We start from the raw sequence: 15,359 nt of genomic DNA on the forward strand, positions 1-15,359 counted from the left end.
TGCTGACCTTCTGACTTCTTGGCTGGCTCCCGGTTAACCTTTCACCTCTTATTGACAGTGCAGCGTGTGTCTTTTACTATGGTGGTGAGGGGAAGGGTGAGCCCGGGGGGGGGGGTGTTCTGCATCGCTGTTCCGACAGTGTGGGACAAACTCCACCGTGTTTAAGGAATGCTGCCATGTAGAGCTGGGCATCATTTAACGTCCGGCCTCCATCCCAAAATGATCCCAAATCTGGACTCAGTATGTTACGCTTATTTGCAAGCATGTGCTTTAACCAAGACGTCCTGTTCTAGGTGGGGGGGGGCTATTTCTAGTGTCCCCCCCTTCTGTCTGTAAATCAATTATAAAAGAAAGTCATGTGTTTCTGGAGCCTCTCGAACCACAAGATCACTGCGCTCCTCTATTTATAAATGTGACTATGTGCTGACCGGATACAACATTAAGACCACTTGTGGAATCCAGTGAGAGACCAGGCAAGACAACTTTCCCGTGGTAGAGGAAGAACATTTGAATACATTTGCCATGGCGGGCAAACCATGGTTGCCCTAATTGCATCATTAGTAACTGACTGTATAGCAAAAAACAATTGTTGGATCACAAAATTGAAAACATATTTGGATCAATTTGAATTAGAATTCAGGCAAAAAATTGTAGTGTTAAAAATACTGTATATGCTTTTTTTTTCTTTTGGGAGAAATGTTACAAAACAAAAAAAACAATGACCACAATGAATCCTTTGAAATTTTTGAAATACTGCAAATATAAATTGTTGAAGCTGTGCTGCTGATAATACAAGTTAGAGGAATAGTGTAAAGCTGAAAAACGCCTGTGAGCATTTACTGACAAATCATAGCGTGCGCACATTAGAGGGAAGAGTAACTCAAGCCTGTAGTGCATTTTTAATAGCTATTGATCTTAAGAGTGTGTGTGCGTGTGTGCTTGACTGTACAGCATGTGCACAATTGCAAGTGTGTGTTCAACCACCCTTGTGCCGGTGAACTTTTGACAGGCCTGGCAGTACAGGGGAGATGACGTTGGCTCAAAATCTTGGACACGCACACTCGTTTAGTGTTTGTTCCATTCTCTGCACACTAGGTCAGAATGTCCTGCACCATTCTCTTTGTTCCATTTATTTACCTGCGCCCCTGCCTTGCTCTTGCCTACTCCCCCACGCTCAGTGCTCTTTGGATCGTCTGTGAGTGACCAATATCAAAACGAAGTGAGGCACCGATTTGGCAGGACACGTTGCCTCATGCGTGTTTGAAAATCAACATTGCTGTGAGGGAAAAGTCCGCCGATGTCAAACCTTTGTCGGTAAATACCTCCCACTGTCTGTGAAGAGGAGGCGAAAAGACACGGGAAGGTGTTTGAACATTGGAGTCACGTTGACACGGTGCACAGGTTGTCTTAGTGGAACATTGAGGTGTGAGGGCAATCTGAGAAAATGCGGGTATTACTTAGAAGCTAAAGATGAAGAACAACTCAGTGTTCCGAAAGGGTAACAAGCAAGACATACAGTACGAGATAGGCCATCATGCGCTCAAAAGTGAAGGGGGGGAGGGCACATTCACAACAATGGAACACTTTGCAAATCAGTGACCCTGAGAAGTACGTTTTGGTATACTCAGAAACTGTAGACCGCAATGAAAAAATTACATCTTTATTTTGGCTCGCTGGAAGTGTAGAACAGGACTTTGGTCTCAGGTCAAGTCCTTTATGGCCGAGCAAGACCATAAGTCACTTTAGAACAAGCTGACTGAGTATATTCTCACTAGTCTTGCTGATTGCCTTTGCCTCAACTTAGCCTCAGAGTCATGTGGCAGCAGTGTAACTGTAACACAGTGGAACTCAGTTGAAAACTGTGAAAGAGAATTCCACATATCCAAAGTGATATTTCTGCAGGCAAAGGCGTGCTGCAGAAAAAAAAATAAAATCCCAGGAATGAAAGATTGTGACACTAGCTAATGACATGAGCATGAGAGTTTCCTCAGAAGCCACCTACTAACATTTTAATATTTTTTAGGACACACTTGACAAATCTTCTCAGTCTTTGATCCATGGTGTGTGCTTTTGGCCTTGTCGTAATAAATCATGCTACGCTTATTAGTGCTTTTATTGACAAACGATGAATGACAATTTGCAAGCTATCCAGTGGGGTACATACATGTCATAGAAGTTAAATGTTTCCCAAACTTTACTAAGCCATGTTGTAAATAATATGTCCCAAAAAAGTGCATACTGTATATTGAAATATGCTGCAGTAGTCGAAGAACATTTAATTGTTCTATCTGTCACTATATGTCACTGGCATAGATATGCATTAAATGTCAGGCTAATTGAGTTCAAGTAGAATCACTGTTCTTTGTGTAGCATCATATCAAATTTAGCATCAATAGGAGAATGAAGTGTATTCAACACTGTCCCACTGGTATTGAGCGTGTAAAATGCGCAACGTCACACCCTCCCCGCTCAAGTGTTCAATGTGCGCAAGAGCTGAAAGGGCCTTTTTGACCCTACGCCTGCTACTCCGAGCACAATTTCACAATGTTATCGTTCGCTTCTCTTTGAACAGGACTGGATATTTCATTCTGGTGGCCATGAATATTCCCAAATGTGTAAAGCCCAAAAATAATTCGCAGTGTTTTAGTCTTACATAAAACAAAGTAGGCACTGGACATTTCTCACCCACAAGCACTACCTGTGGGCGTGCACAAAGAGAATATTTTGTTTTGCTTAGAAACAAACCAAATACTTGCAGAAAATTGTGTACAAGTCGGCCCCTTTACATACTGTACTGTGACACTGGATACTACGCGTTACATAATAGCCCCCTCACCCCGCCCATTTTCAAGTTGGATTTGACGTTGTATGCAGAAACTCCCTTGAATAGGCCCAATGTTTACTTGGCCCGCAGGGATGCAACCATTTGTGGCTTTCACAGGCCACTAACGCCATCGCTTGCAAAGATGAGCTCAAGGCCGCAGCGGTGACGTCACTGCAAACGCATGTCCTCCTCCCTGTTGGTTTGGAGGGCGCTGGCGTTCCACTGCATGCCGACATCTCATGACACTCATCATATGGCTCCCCTCCTGCTCTCAAGTATGCAGCCACAGAACCCGGTGCATCAGCAGCCTGTGTTCTTTTTGTGGCATGTGACCCCATGTGACGAGATAAACCCGTCTGGTCTCATGTTCACCTCTGACCTGGATATTCAGGGTGTTTTTATGTTTTAAAGGGGGACTCTAATGTGTTGCGGCATGCGGTCACTTGTGCAACATGAGATCATTTTTGATCGATGTATGACTCAACAGTAAGCAACTCTGGCTTGAGCAGTTGAGTGGGATAATGTAAAGATCATTTCTCCTGTTACTCCCTGTCAGTATCAATCAGAAGTGAAGATGATTCTATTTGTAAACGCTGAATCTATCTAACATGTATCTATCATTTGCATCGGATTTGTATTCCACTAAATGCTGACCTAATAGAAATGGTCACTGTTGATGAGTCCTATTTCAATGGTGTAATGTTGAGTCATAGGCCACAAAATTCGACTTGTGATTTATTATTATCCTCTGCTGCATCCTAGTGGTCAAAGTAAAACAGCTCTTTCTTCCCTTCATGTGTGAGTCAGCTGCAAGCAAATACATTTTCCAGTAAACCCAAGTGCTTCCCCATAAGCAGGTTTAAAAGCCAGTTTGAGTGGAGTTCAAATGAAACACACTGGAAAGAGAAATTCTTAAAAAAGGAAAGGATGCCAATTCTGACATTGTCTTCTGACTAAATGCCCACCCAAGAATGACAGCGTAGTGATGCAATGAGTGATTTAATCGGAAAGTGATCTCAGCACATCCCTCCGCATCCAGAGATGGTGCTGCTCTGCACTCTTCCAGGAAGCACGATTATGCACCTCGCTCTGATTGGTCCAGACACATCGGACCAGCCTATTCTAGTAAAGATATCCACAGAAACACCATAGGCGATTATCCAAGATGTTTTGCCGTTGTCATACACTTTCCCAGAAACTCCCACCTTCCCTTAAAGACGAAGTGTCGATTTATGGCTTGCTGCCCAGGCGTGGGCGAGGCATGCAAAGGGTCTTCCTGTGCATCAGCTGACATTTCCTGCTCGGCCCCTGCAATATTGCAGAGAAGTGCAGATTTAATCAGGAGACCAAGCCTTTGCTGAGAAATTCACAAGGCTTCTCATTTACTGGTGTGTTGAACAAGATCTGACCAGAGACAATGCAAGAGCTATATTTAAAATTCTGCTTCAAAAGATATAATACATTTCAGAAAAAGATACAGATTTATCAATATCATCATTGTAATGGTGGTGAATCAAAGGAAAAAAAATGCAGTAGGTGAGTCATATCATGATTGAATATGTCACCCCTGTACAAAATGCGGGGATACTGACTCAGCCCTACCGCAAAGAGCAAAGTAAAAGAACATAAAGGCAAATTATTGATCCTCCCCATCAAACATGCACATTCCATCACTTGAGGAAAATGATCACTTGCACAGATAGAGATATACTTTATGACTCCCCCAGGGCAAATACAGTCAAAGTAAAGGAACATTGAAAGCTTACTGAATAATTAATACTGCACATTAAATTGGATTGGATGTTTGCAGAAGACAAGTTTATTGATTTATAGTGGGTGTCAATATTTTTGGGGTTCAAGGCGAAAGGTTAAATTCTTCTGCAATTTTGCAATAAGACAATCCTTCTCGTCCATCTAATGGTACCAAATTGATTTGTTCTTGGCCATGTTCATTCTGAGGGGGGTGAAAATAATTAGAAATAGATGGTAAAATCCCCCATGTACGCAGACGTCAGTCCCTAGTTAAAAAAAGTGCTCCCCTGTTGCGTTAAAGCAGTGCCATAAGTTTGTCTCCCTCTAGCGACAAAGTCACTACTGTGCAATTTGCAATTGCTCCCAGCTACACGTAGTATGAGTACTTATTGTACAGTGAGAAAACCATCTGTTCTGACCTTCAACAAAGAGGCAAAATCACCCTGAATTAAACATGGACTGCATTAAACAAAAAGTCACCTGAAGCCCCAAACTATGACATCATCACTTTGCAGCCAGTACAGTTATAATGTATGCAAGCCTATTTTTCATGCTGATCTCATAAACTGCTCTGTAATGCATGTCCTTTTCCCTAATAGACATACTCATCTTACAACGTATAGTAAAGCAACAGTAGACTCGTTTGAAAAATTGTAAAATCAACTATTTGCCTGAAAATGTCACATTTTAAATTAAATATTCAATTTTTTTATAACATGAGAGTGAATTATTTTACAATTATTTACATAACCTACATACACATTTTAATTTATCTTTTAACTTGACCTAAAACAAAATATTTATTATCTAAACAATTAGAATAAAAGTAATTGTAAAAAAACATTTTTCCTTTATATTTTTTACTTACATATACAAAAAATAAAAATCACTGGAGTACAAATGTTTGCCCACCCCTAATGTAAAGTCCCATATTCTATGAGCTCACTCAGGTAAAATTTGCTTTACTACCATCTAGTGGACAAACAACCACTTACATTTACATTACGTCATCCTAATGTAGGTTTTGCACAAGTGCTTTTACAATTTACTATATACACGTCACAGGGTTTTGGTTGAACATATCTGTTTCCTCCCACATGTGCGACAGACAATTTATTAGTTGAAACAGCAAAGACCTGGCAACGGGGTCATTAGCATCTCCCGGGGAAAAGCACCGCCTGCCAAAGCCAAGGTGGGAAACTCATTTGGGGAGTTGCACACTTGATAAAACAGCTTGCCTTCCAAAGTAATCCAAATGAGACGGGCCTCCGAGAGGGTCGGACATGACAAATAACAGAAGAACGGGAACATATGTGCTGGCGGCGTGTGCCAGCAGACATGGCGGCTCAACGTTCTCGCCGTGTAGATGTTGGCCCACCGTTTGCTTTTCACAACTAATCAATTGTGTCCCCGCTTGACATTGGGCTTTTCTGCTCAGCGATAATCGACCTTATAAAGGAACATTGTAATCACCTACGGTCTGTAACACCTCCTGTATTGTGCTGTGTATTTATTTGACATGAAACAACAGGTGAGAAGCAGCAGGTTGCACCGGGCCGTGACTGACCTCACGGAAACATGTTAACAGCACATCAGTAACAGAAGCACTCCGTCACCATGCTGTCAGGTCCATATGCAGAAAGCTGTCGTAGCTCATGTTTTCTCTCCCCTGTGTAACTCCAAGCGGACCACCCAGTCCTTTAAATTTGTCGCCGTGTTTCACAGTTCACCTGAAAGCATCATTTTACACACTTTCATGATCAAGTGCTCATTTTGCATGCACCGGTGTGTGAAAATTTCCCGTAATTCTTTATCCTTGAGGTATTTTGAGCAAAGCATGTCACAGACACCGTTATCATGCTATTAAAGACAAATTAGCAACAATAGATAGCACTTATGTTTCACACTGTAATGTAAATTCAGAGATGCATCATTGGCGTTCTCTCATTAGTCCATGATTCTTGCTTGTTATAATTGATGAGTGTCAAATGAAATATTTTATGGTTGTTGTTCACATGCCAAGAAGACTTGTATTGTGGAAGCTAATTAGGGTGCTGCTGATGTCGAGAATACAGAAAGGGGGGATTTGACGAATGACTTTTTGATGCTGTTCATTTTCCCATCTTGGCCACAAGAGGGCAGTAACCGCCTAGTAACATGAGTACCATCAATGTACGCCTGAATGAAGAAAAAAAGAAGTGTGACAAAAATGACAGAAGCTTTTAAGCAGGTGGGTAATGCAAGAGAATCAAGCTGTTTAATCTTAGGGAATTGCTTTAACTGACGTGCTGAGTTTGCATTTACTTTTTCTTGCAAATATTACATTTTTTTCCTCTCCCAACAAAGTACCCATGAGTATGTTTCTATTATGAAAGCGCTGCTCGTTTACTGTGTGCATGAGTATTGGCTGTTATGTATTTGCAGGTTAGACGTTAGAAAGACATACATGTACATCAGTGCAGCATATGATGCAGACCTGTCACACATCACCTGATATGCTGTTAAATTCCGTCCGCCTTTGAACAAGGGGGGGGGGGCAGGCCCACCTGACAGCCTGATTCTTGAGCTGTCACCCCACTGGACGTGTAATCTACGCAGACCTGACCGCTCGCTTTCACAAAGCACACATACTCTGCAACAAACACGCATGCACACTCACAAACAGGATGTTGCTGGCCTACGGTAATGCGAGGGGATGGTTTTGTAATGCCCCAGTGGCTCGCTGACAGCCTGTCAATCAATCAAATCCATCCCCCTTTCCCACAGCGGACCTGTAAATGAGCGTCTGTCCATCTGCGGGGGCCATGATAGGCTGATTGGCTCCATCAGTCAAAATGTTAGGACCGTGTGGATCAATGAGGGCGGGGCTCGGTGTGGGGGTAGATTTTTGAGTCATTTGAAATTATGTTGTAGTAGAGCTGAGTGTTTATCAAATGTTACCCATTTGACTCTCATTAAAGCTTGACATGCATAACAAATTCTCTCTAGGGCGATAGATAGGGCCAAGGTGGGGCGCTACATTTCAAAGCCCCAATTGCTGAACATACTGTATACTTCATTGACACCAATTACGACTATCCCATTCAGTTTGAACTTTGAGTTTGAAGATTGAAGTGAATATATAAAGATCCACAGAAAAAAATACAGAGCTAAATTCATGAATAACGAAGCCTAGCTTGGTGGGTGTTGAGTGTAATCTGTCGAGAAATGTTATTTTTACCACAAGTGTATGACAATTTATTTGTGCATTATGAGAGGAATAATATAGATTTTACATCTCATTCATGTAAATGAACAGTTTTGTTGCATTCCTAACACACAAATATCGAAACATTTCCAAATGCAAATTGTTCTGCTTTTATCATTTATGTAAATATAAAAATTAATGTGAGTTATGTAAATTCACAAATTGATGTCTAGAAATGCAAGGCTACAATTATCGACCGTAAACACGAATGCTATGAAAAGAAATTGATTATTACAGAATGAAGCCATTACTAAATAATTATCTACAACGGTTGGTAAACAGATTTTTTTTTTTCCCAATGATTGCAAAGCGCTATTGTACAAATTATGCCAAACACACTTGAAGCTTCTGCTCCTTGCTCATCCGAATTAATAGAGTAAAACAAAAGTGCATTCACTGTGGGCTTTATGTGATGTCAGCCTCGCAGCTTCAGAGAAAAGTCACTCTTCATAAGATTTTTGACTCCTCAGCTGTTGCCTTCTGAAGATCCACTGTACTTTTCTTGATTGAAATGCATGCTCGTCTATCGACGGCGGCTGAGAGAATCATTCAAATGTTCGAAGGAATTCAACAGAGCACCAATATGAAAGCCAATAAATTGAATTAAGAATTCATCAAGATTGGCATCAAACCTAAAAAGATGAGCAGCTTCATGAATATATCAGCTGTGAACGAGGTGAAGATGATTCTTCATCTGGATTAGTTGCCGTCCACAAATGAATACTAATCAGTGGGCTTTTCTTTTTGTTCAATGCTCTTTTTATTGCCTGGATTGAGCCACAGCGTTTTTGCCTCTTATGGTGGCATCCACTCAACAATTTGCCCTGGATGCTTTCCTCTTCTTCTTCCTTTACTTCCTCCTTATTTTGTAGAGAGGCTAACTGCCACTTCAGAGCCCAAAGGCATGAGGTAATCTATGCGGGATTTGTAGGCCTCTTTTGTCCATCTCCTTAAGACTTCCCACAGCATCATGTGGGAAAGTCGGACCACCGGTCGGCATTCAATTGAAAACACCGGGCTGCGTATTCACAGGTGAAGAGGCGCCTCTTTTGTTTCTGATGAGGAAAACTTGGTTCTAAAAATATTTTGTTGTCGAGTACCCTTGAAGGAACTACCGCTCGCCGTTGGTGCCAACAACCAGCGAGCGAGCAATGAGAACTCACTCGGGCATCTTTTTAGATTGGCTTCGACAATAAAAGACTAACGCAAAAGGAACAATCTTTAATGAGCACTAGTAAATGTTGCCTGGCAGCGTCGCCGCTCGCGAACGCTGTCACACTAAAACAAATTGTGTTCATTGTTTGCGAGGGAAAACGTCTCCACCTGAATGTGGTATTCTTTCCACATTTCAAAAATACAAGTGTGTTTTGAATACATAATTGTACATTTGCTTACAGATTTGCCCGGGGACTTTGCTCTTTGTTTCCCAGCGCTGTAGTTTATTGATATGCAGTGATGCTCAAGCTGCACAAAGCACTTTATATTGCTGCCTTTTCATTCCCATACCCCTAAGTCATTATGTGCACACAAAAATTACATTTGCTCAAATCCCATTGGTTCTTTGTGGAGAGGGCTTGTTTGTCTCCCCGTGTGTTTGCTAATCACTGCAGCATCTCACATTGACAGCTTGTTGCTGGCTCTCATATCTGTTGCATCACTTGGAAGGAGCGCTATTCATCTTCATCAGACTTGAATAAAAAAATAAAATAAAGCTTGTATCTAGTCAGCAGGTCCGACAAACGCACGGGCACCTGTCTACCAAAATAGGGCCCCGAGTGTTCATTCACAGCGATCCTCTTTTCTTACCTGCCCAAAACAATTACCTCAACTTATTTTTGGTTTAATTGACATAAATTCGGAGTCATCCAGTTCTATATTGGTTTTAGACATTAGTAGGATGTTTCAAATCTAGATGGACAATTCCAGTCAATTCATGAAACATAAACAGCATTTGAAAATCAATGTAGACTTTTTATCACGAGACGTGATCAGCTAGCTCACTGAGTCCACCAGCTAGTCCACAAGTTAGTAACGAGCCCTATACGGGGGTCACTGGAGTTTAAAGTCCCCAAACTAGGTCAGGAACCTGTTATGTTTAAGTTTAAGAGGAATTGTTGGTTGGTAGAGGACCATATACGTATACCGTCATTTCTGGACTATAACCCACACCCGTATAGAAATCGCTAAATGAGCTAAAATGAGAGAAAATCCTGTTTTGTTAATATATAAGCCGTACTGGACTATAAACCGCAGTTGTTTTCATGGTAAATTTCCATATATGCACAAATCATACAATATCATAAAAATCGTGAAAAATCCCTCGATAAGCCGCACTGGACTATAAACCGCAGGGTTCAAAGCTTGTACAAAAAGTAGTGTCTTATAGTCTGGAAAATACGGTACTCATTTGCTCAATGAGCCTAACTATCATTGCAGATGTAAATGCCTTTTTCCACACAGATGCTCCCTGAAAGCCCTTTTGGGGACCTGGAACCTAAACCTCGAGTTTATCCTTTGTTTGTGACAGTTTGAGACAGTACAATGAAGTACTTAGCTCGGGCTACAGTTACTAGCATAGGGGCGCAAACTCATCGGGCGATGACATTTGTGCCGTCATGTTTGCCTGTGATCATGTAAAGCTTAATATAAACATCATGTTTGCCATATGAGATCACCCACCTCCCACTCTTCATCTTTACTTCATGTCTGGCCCACCAAAGAGATGAGACTATCACTGATTACGATAGCGTACACCGTTGTTTGATCATTGCCGTGAAGGGCATCATGTTTTCCATGAATTGTAATCATGCTATTGATGAAGACGCACAACTTCTTTAAGAATCTGCTCATTTTATTTTCTTCTAACTTCCTGTAAATCCTGTTCGATTGGCGTCACATCCCATAAGATGAATTGCAGCCACTGGGCCGAGTAAATTAAAGAGACCAAGACTATTGAGCGTCATGGAGGATGAAAAGAAGTAAAGGACATGAGAGAAACCACAGGATTGTGGAATTTCCCTGGCTGATGTTACGATGCTTTGGCATCAGACCAAGCTGGTAGTGTACACTCGGGGTTTTTTGTACTGTTAGATATTTGTCCGTAACAGTGAAAAGTGTTTGGGCTGAACATTGGTGTAATTCCAAATGAGGGTTTCTTCAATCTTTTATGGGTTGTTGCCGCTTGTCTTTTTTTCATTCCCAATCATGTAGTTGCATCTGTGGTAAAACTGAAAAAAATCTTTAAAGTACCTACTTTAAGGTTTTAGGAGATTATTGTTCCATTTCTGAATTTAAATACGTTTCAACAGATTGTTTGGCATGCTTCCCTGCAGTTGGGTCCTTAACCCTGGCAGACCTTAACAAGTTCACTTGGTTTTGATGATCTTCTGGGTGTTGTTAATGGGAAAAACATACACTTTGATCTCTGGCATCGGGCGAAGTGAACATGGAACGGTAATGGTGTTTCTCCATTAGGCAGAGAAAGCAATCTGTTGTCAAATTCTACCTTCACCTTTCACCTTAACTGCCTCGTAATGGTGAATCGAATGTACTGTACAGTGTGCCTCTACTATAGAGCAGATTCCAAACTGTATTAATCTGTGTGTCTGGATTTACTCTTATGCCTTGCCCTTGCACGTGGGAAAGGTTGCTGATAGACCTTCCAGCTGTTTATTAAACACTCAGCGAAGAACAGTGAATAAAAAAACATTCATTAAGAAGCTGCTGTGGATCATAGCTCACGCCTAGAGCCTCACACACAGACTCACCAACGTCTCACGCCTTCCCGCTAGGCCCACCTCTTCCGACACATTCAACATGAATGTGAATGAGAGCTTGCGCCTTCGATTATTTCCCGTATCTCCGATAGAGATGGTGTTATCCTCGGCTGTCGCATCGGTTAATCTGCAGCCTTATCATCTTGTTCCAGCAAGAGCTCTGTCACACTAAGTCCCATTCCAAGGTCGCTTTAAAGTCACTTTGAGGTCACTCCGCTCGCCGCCGTGCCTCGGAGCGTCTGCTTGCTCAGTAGGGACCCCGCGTCGCTCCCCTCAATCACGGGCAAATTTATGATCCGCGGAGGTACCGTGGCTCTTATGCTACTGAGCGCCTCCCTACGTTTAGCCAGCTAATCCTCGCAGGAGATGGGGGGCAGCGGACCATAGTAATATGGATGGCGAGAAACTGCAGATGTTGAGAGAGGGTGGCCCTAATAAATCAGCGACAGTCGGGATGAAAAACGCCTAGTCGCAGCACTTTCCCTTAAGTGTCCGCTATCAGATGAGCTGAGAGATTTAGTTAAGACTTCATATTTAGAGCACGGTTTAAGCTGTGAGACGACGTCTCAACTGTGCCGATGCCAATGTCACATTGTGCCTGCCACGCTCCATTTGTCAAATCGGATATTATCGGAGTTTTTAAAGCTGTAATTCTGCATGCCTTCGCCGAATTATCCGCGACCACATGTGGCGAAAACACTAATTTGACCCATCGTCTCCCTGTAGTCGATGCATGTCATATCAGACGTCCCCTTCATGACATCGCTATAATCATCATCAATATTCTATTGGAGGAAAATAGCATTAGCTGCAATCTTTCTACACACACACACAATGACGTGTCATTTTGCATGATTACGAAGCGGCCCGAGCACATTCAAGTTGAGCCAAAATGTCCTTGTGAGAATTCCGATTTCACTTTTCTCCCATTACACTCCTCATGATCATTAACAGCAATGGATGTCGTCTGTTATAAAGAGACTTCGGAGAGACACATCAAGCGCAGATCAGATCGTCCTCCACATGTCACTTTGTAATAATGCTGGCCGCCCACAGACACATCATCATCGTCGTCATCATCATCATCATCCCAGTGAATATAGCTATTTCCTGACTTGATTATAAACAATTTTCCGATTCATCATTCTGTAGTGCAACAAAGTGATTTACAGCTAACCCTCATAAACTGAATGGAAGATCAACAATGGCAGAGGAGTTAGTTGATCACGCTAGATGATCCAAATTTAGAAACTTCTCGACAACAATAGCCACTTTAATTCGGCAACCTCCAACATGGCTATAAGTGGCTGTCAAGTTCAAAGGTACAGCAAAAAAAAGGTGTTTTCATGAAATTAGCCTTGAACAAAATGAGAGTGACTCATGTTGTGTGACAGCAGAGTGTGATGAAGAGGGTGAGGGAGTTCTTGGTGCACATATAGCATATGGATCTTTTTTTTTTTTTCGATGGGGGGGTCTTTTACCAGTGTTCCTGTGCCTTCTGGGTAACATGTAATTCATCATTCCTACAAAGAAAGATCAGACCAAGTCCAAATGTGGTCAGGAGAACATAAATAATACATCATATTTACCGGGTTTTGCCATATGGCTTTAAGGCGTTGCGATGCATCATGTCATCACACTCCAGTGTCCGGGCCATGAGAGAGACCTCCATAATGGTTAGGAGGAACATGGAATAAAAGTCAAAGGTTCGCAGGGAGCTTCTAGAATGAATGCAGACCTTGGCCAAGGGGAGCGCTCGCAGGAAATAATGTTGTGTCTCACTTTCCAATAAAACAAAACAGTAAATTATTTACAACGGGCCACTGAGTGCGCATCCACCTCATTTGCATTCTTGTCGCCATGGGGATGGATGTGACATTGTGCTGATGAATGAAGGCGTGGGGATTTTAAAAAGAGCTTCTTCTGAAAGGGAGGACAGATGGTTATTTTTTTTTTTTTTTATGAGCTCTGCAGCATAATTAAACCCAATGAATGGGACTGTTTTGGTCGACAAAAGAAGAGCTTGTGTAAATTTGAGAAAGATGTGAGATCTGGCAAAGTTGGCATTTCATTCTGACAGGTATCATCACATTAGAAGGATTAAGCGTAACACGGTTGACTTCATTTTTGACTTGTTATCCTTGTGTAGTCAGTTTTATCCCCTACGCTAAAAAACCCAAATTAATAAAAAATGGTAATGTTTTTGGTACAGTGATTAATAAAGACAATCCAATTTTATTACCTACTGTATTTTAGTATACAAAAAGAGATTTAAAAAAAAAAAAAAGCACAACGGGAAAAAAAAAAATATATATATATATATATATTTATATATATATATATATATAAAGTACCTCAGACATACAGGTACAGTCACAAGACTACAAATGTGTTGTGTCACAATCAAGGTCAACACCAGCCTTAAAAAATAAATTGCCCCTGTAAGCTTTCCCAGCAGATGGTGGCCATCTTGGCTTATCTGTGTGTGCTGTTGTTTTTCCAGTCAAGTTGCGCTGCACACAGCCTCACTGACTGAACACAGGTGGAACGGCCGAATTACAGTCTGAGCATTGGACATTAACCCGCTCTATCTGGGCTGAAATTGTCATTACTGATGACACCCAATGTAATTGCTAATTTTACGCTCCGGCAGACACATTTTCCACACGTCTTCTCCTTATTCAACTCTTCTTTTTGTGTATAGCAGTCCAGGCTTAAGTTATTCAGCCCTCTTTTCTACCTTTCTTAAGAGCCGGTAGAGAAAACATAAAATTTTCAAGAACACTCTTATGCCCTGTGATCCACTTTCCAACAGTAACCCTCTGCCGCATACACAAACAACAAGTACGGTTAAGGAATCAAATCAAAAGTTTACACCAAGAACATGAAGAGTACAAGTAGAGGAACCGTAAATGGACCCAATGCAAATACAGCAAAGTGCAAACGTCAAGATTGGCATTGCCTAGCCTGGCAATTGTGGCTTCTTGTAATCTTGCTTGCGCGAGTTCAACCAGGATGAAGAAATCCTCTCATGTTGCTGTTCTATGTCAGAACAAGTTTGATCTCTAGATTTACATGATCTTTTATAGTTTATTGAAATTTTGCTTGGTACGGGGGTTTACGAAGAAGCACTGCCATGAGCCAATATGTAGACAAGTTGGAATGTCAAAATATGTTAATACAGTCGTATGGTCATGTCAATAAAAATTGTAATGAAAACAAACATATACGTAGTAATGTGATGATCTTGGCAACTGAGTCACATGATGAAGTATTTGTAACATCAAAATAATACGTTGTAACCGTCGTCAACCACTACTATACTGTGTATAAAATCCTCCTTGCTCTTGAGGCCCTAAATCAAACATGAACGTATGACACTCAAATAAAATTGATATGGATTTTGTCATTGTGGTGTCACTCATAATTGTACAAGGCATAATTATTTCACCAACTCTTGTATCCGATTATCAGCGGGTTGCTCTACCGGCCCTCAGCGTGCGACACCATGACATTAAACTCATCATTATCGCATTGCACTGTGAAAGGTTAGTGCGCTCTGCCAAATTAGAGGAGAATGTGCGTATCACTTCAGAGTACAAGTGGGCGGACGGGAGCCAGGTGCATGGAGGTTAGGGGGAAAAAAAACGGAATTAATGTGTCCTGTGATATATATTTTTTTCAAGGCCAAATGCTGCAGCTGTTGTCACAGTGCTGCAGACAGAGCAGCTCTTAATAAAATAACGTAATCAAAATCAAT

The 15,359-nt window shown here is 41.5% G+C and overlaps 1 long non-coding RNA gene across 1 annotated transcript in view; it reads left to right on the forward strand.

Annotated features, from left to right (window-relative positions):
* The window catches only part of LOC147058216 (uncharacterized), a 104,800-nt gene that overhangs the window by 39,259 nt on the left and 50,182 nt on the right, over positions 1–15,359 (forward strand). The window lies entirely within an intron of this gene.

The sequence above is a fragment of the Syngnathus leptorhynchus genome, chromosome 4 (genome assembly GCF_054491065.1).
Source record: "Syngnathus leptorhynchus isolate UIUO chromosome 4, UIUO_Slep, whole genome shotgun sequence".
Classification (NCBI taxonomy): Eukaryota; Metazoa; Chordata; class Actinopteri; order Syngnathiformes; family Syngnathidae; genus Syngnathus; species Syngnathus leptorhynchus.